Source organism: Poecilia reticulata, linkage group LG3 (assembly GCF_000633615.1).
Source record: "Poecilia reticulata strain Guanapo linkage group LG3, Guppy_female_1.0+MT, whole genome shotgun sequence".
Taxonomy (NCBI): domain Eukaryota; kingdom Metazoa; phylum Chordata; class Actinopteri; order Cyprinodontiformes; family Poeciliidae; genus Poecilia; species Poecilia reticulata.
In genome coordinates, this window is record NC_024333.1 from 28,765,986 (window position 1) to 28,771,087 (window position 5,102).

Here is a 5,102-nt window from a genome sequence, read left to right on the forward strand (position 1 = left end):
TATAATGGCACCTTGTGGCTAAAAAATACCTAGTACTGCCCCTTTAAGTTTGTGATTAGGTCCTTTCCATTATTTATGATATTAATAAGAGTTTGAGTAAACCTGACTCAAGTTGGCAAGTTCACACCTCTTGCCAATATGGGACTGACTATTACTGACATTATTTTGTGGTTTAAAGATTTCTTGGAGAAATATTTTACATCAAAATCTGCCAGAGACATGACTAATTTTGGGCTGATCTGATGCAGTTTATGTCATGACAACAACAACACATACTCTTGTACCTACATATGAGGCTTTGGGAGAAAAAAATAGGACAGAGTATATTCCAGAGCAGAGAAACCTGCCAGGCCTCGCCTGATTATTCCCTGCCCACTGGATGATCTCACCTTTCGCAGAGTCCGTCCATGGCTCTATTTATAATCCTATCACTAAGCTCACACACACCTCTGGTTTCTTGTTGCACTCTTCCTCATCTATATTTCCAGGTATGTGTGAGTGTGTGTGTGTGTTTGTGTGTCAGTGGAGATGGATCCAAGTTTAGAGTCCCAGCAAGGTTTGCCTCAGTGTGATAACAGCCTGTGATTTGTATCTGTAGATGAAGCTCCAGCATAATAAATGTTCTCTACCTCTCACCTTCCCCCATCTCTTACTCACATTCTTCTTCTGACTCTTACATACTATTTCTCTGTCTGTCTTCCTCTTCTGAGCTCTTTGTCATTCTGTCTTCCTATCCCCGACTAAAGTTTCTGGTTTATTTTTCATTCAGCTCAATTTTTCTTACATAACTGTTTTGTTCTGGGTGCTTTTTGTGTTTTTAACCGCCTGTTTGTGCAGACAGACTGCACACACAAACACACACATGCATGCATGCAAGCAGACTCCATAGTCAACATTGAGAAGGTGTCAGTGCTGTTCTCAGGTCAGTTGAATTTGATCGTTTCCACTTTCTGCTTTCACACATTAGCCGGCAGCCCACAGGCCGAAACACAGGAAGAGACAGAGACACTGGACTTTACAGGTATGACAGGTATGAGCACACAACAACACACCATCACGTTTTGACAGATGTACTTCTGAGAACTGAGTCACGCCCACTAATTGGTGAGTCGTTAGTAGCTGCTKATGTTTGGTGGTCACGAGAATCATGTCTGGTCTTTCAGATCTAAAAATAAAAAGTTCAGGCATCCAGGTGCAATATTTGGGACTCGCCATTGTGATTCCCTGCTGCAGTGGATTTGTACTTYACTGGTGGCTTTGATCAAATTCAAACAGTTTTAGGTGAGGTTTGGTTTTATTCAATTCTCTTCTCCCCTGTCAGTCGATCTTTGTGTTATCCTCTTTAACTACATCCKCATCCTCACCTCTGTCTAATACTCTCTGCTGCAGGGAAGCGATCTTTATTGCTTTTCCTCACTTCTACAGTTTTTCTGACCGTTTGTCTTCCACCTCATTCCCACAGTTTCTGTCTTCTTCATGTCCGTTACTTTTCTAGACTTCCTGTCTCATTATCAGATGTTTACTCAGCTTTACAGTGAGTACAATCCCTCCGTCCTGATCCACATCACCTCCTCTTTGGTCTATTCACTTCTAACATTTCCTACTGTTTGTTCAGCGAGTGAAGAAGAACTGAACAAAGCCAGGGTAGATATGTTAGGGATATGCCCAAAGCTTGAACACAGCCYAATTTTTTCATAATGAACTGCAACCCAATCCTCACCTCCATCATCTTTAGATCTCCTCTTATGGAAGTGGAAAGAAATCAATTTTTATTCTTATTAAGGGAGCGCTGCTCCTGCTTAAGTCTCTGATTCAAGTGTGTGCATATGTGATCTTGTCTGTGCTCTTTCTCCAACTCCTAGCATCTTTCMTTCTTTCCCCCAATCCCTAATGTATGACTCTCTCCTTCTTCCCTTTGTGTTCATTTTTCATTCGCACTCGTCTCCCTGTGATTATCCCAGTGCATATCAGAGGCTCTTAATGAAGATTCACAACATTTTCCCCTCCCAGCTAATACCTTATCAAAGGAGAAATCTCGTTCCAGAAAATCAATTTTCTTTCATATTATTAAGTCCTCCAATACAGCGCTTGCATGCGTGATTCCTTTGGTTTAGCGCTGCAAAGCAACAGTGAGAGACTTAACCCTATGAGCCTKGCAAACTCCAGTAACACACATGGATCTGATATCTCTTGTGACTGAAGCAGACATAAGGGCCAAGGTAAGAGCAGGAAAAGAATCGGTTCTTTGAAAAGAAAACTTTCCAACTTGTAAAGTGTAAAAGTCTTCACAAGATTTTCCACAATCATTGTTTCAAGTACCTCCTTCATCTCAATTTCTACATTGTGAAAATTTTACAAGCAGAATCACAGCAATGTGTAAAAKTAAAGGTTTTACGATCTGTTGTAGGCTAAAAATATATTTTTWAAATTGTACTATAACAGAAGATGCCCAAATCTACCACAATGTGTGCTTTACTCTTGGGTAATCCAGGTTTGAGGGACCATTCTTCTTTCAATAAGCGTAGGAGAACTAAAAATCAATAAACCAAGGTCAAGGTAATGTTACTAATCTCACCAGAAGAAATTTGTATGTCAATATAAGTCTGCGAGAGGTTGGTGTTATTTATGGTGGTCAAGGTATTTCGGCTCTTCTCTCACTTCTCTGTTATTCTTTGGTAGATAAAAATCAAAGACATTTTAACAGATTTTATTTTTGACATTTTACTTTTTGATAAATATTTAAGAAAAACAACTTCTAAACATGGCATATTTGTAAAATAGACTAAATTCAGGAGAATTTAGTCCAGTTTTTATTGTAAAGGGACACGAATGCTMAATTCTTGATCCTTATTTTCTGTTGGTCACTTTCGTCTTCAACAGGTAAATCAGTGCACATAAAGATATAATTTGTATTCATTGGTATTTCACTAATTTACTTGTAGAATACATTGTTGTGAAAAAGTATTTGCACCCTTACAATTTTCTTCTGTTTTCATGCTTTGGCTGACACATTTTTTCTGATGATGGAACCATTTTATAAATAAAAAGCACCTTTTAAATGTATTTATCAAGGACAAAAAAGCTATATAAACCAACCTTGCCCTGCATGAACAAAGTAATGATTGCTAAATCATGGATTAACTGTGAAGATGTATTTTATACGAAGGCATAAAATTAGCAGCCTTTCACAGAAAACTCAACCATAGTGGTGGCAGTGTGATGGTCTGGGATTGCTTTTCTGCTTCAGTAGATGAAGCACAACATAAATCATAAATCATGGTGTGGAGCCATGATTTATGTTGTCTTGCCATTAGTTTGCGATCTTAAACTTAGGTAATTTAGAAAATGCAGCAGGACAATAATCCAAAGCACAAGTCACCACTAAACGACTCAATAAACAAAGTTAGTCCGAATTTAAATCACTTTGAGATATTGTAACCTTTAAATAGGCTGCATGTGCTTGAAAAGGTGCAAGTGGCTGAATTAAAAGAAGTCTGCACAGAGTAGGCCAAAGATGCACTAGACTCATTTCCAGTTACTCCAAGTGCTTGATGGTGTTTATTAGCACCGAGGGTGGCACAAACACTGGCATTAGGTTTATAGGGGAATAACTTTTCATATAGCTGGCTTAGACTGGATACTTTTTCTTGCACCAATAAATGAAGTCGTTATTTAAAAACGTCTTTTTCCAGGTACTGAGTTTAAGCTGGAAGAAAGTTTTTTGCATTTTACATGCAGTTTCAATACTGAACATTAACTATAAATAGTTTAACACAGAAATGGTAAATCGGGTCAGATTACTTTTTCTTAATGTGATTGTTTTTATTACTTTTGCAACATATGTTGTATATTTTTTCCACTTTCCCCGGTTAGATGCATAGGAGGTCGTAAAACTGTCATTGACTGGAATGTATACGTACAAGGTTTAGTTTAAGTATACGCTGGCAGCACCTTATTACTTTCTCATCATAATCTCAAGCTCATTTATTAGAAGCTAATTGAAAGCATTTTCTCATCATCCAGGAAATGTTGCCAACTCAAAATGACCTTACGTCTGCTCATAATTAATGCATAAGGATTATGTGCCATGGTGCATCTCAGGGTTTGGGCCCCATACGTTTTAACTGCTCTGTCTGCAGTGTGTGCTGACCAATAGTCCCAGAGAGGATCCAAATCCCACTCTTGCTTACATATACTTAAAGGACACAGAACTAGATTTTATAGCTTTTCAAATGAGAACTACAAACTAATATATTTTATTTAAATTGATTGTGATAGACCAAGACAAAGCAGCACATAACGATGAAGTGAAAGGAAAATGATACATGGTTTTCAGATTTTTCTTACCTGAATTTCAAGGTGGAGTTGTGAAAAGTATGATGTCTAGAATGAAAACCTCCGAATCTCAAGCTTTGGTTTTTCCAGGTGATGGGATTCAGTTGGTACTTTAGCGAGTGCTGCAGGAGTGAGCCAACAGATTGAGAGTCAGTTCCTGTATTTTTGAGGCATAGATTCCTAGCCCTGAAAGAAGTGAAGCACTCCTTCTGGGATTTGAGTCAGACTCTGCCTGGTGAGGATAAATGTACGTATCTTGATGTTTTCTTCATGACTGAGGGCATCATCCTGCTGAGAGGAGACCTTGGGCCAGACGTAAAACTTTTTGGAGGGACTTGGAATAACTTTGGGATTGGGAGTGCCAAAAAAGGAATTTTGGAGGTTTCACTCCAGGGCCAGTTGCAAATTTGATCATATCTGCAGACAATGATAGATGGGTGGATGATTGCTGTGTTTGAAAAGTGCCTTTATTTTGGACTGCAAAAGTTTTAACACCAAAAATGTTTTCTTTTTTTTATTATTACCATTTTCAGCCATAAAAATGTCTTAAAATGGCTTCAAAGTCAAAACTTCGAAGCCATTTGAAAATATTTTAGACGAGCTAATATGTATTGAAGAACAGAGGCAAGGGAGCCATTATATGAAGTGCAAAATGGGCATTTAAATCATAATAAATTGGATTAATCATCAGTATTGTAGTACTTAATTTAAAAGAGATTTTGATCATTTGATTGCACAAAGTTTGTTTTTGCCCAATATATATATAT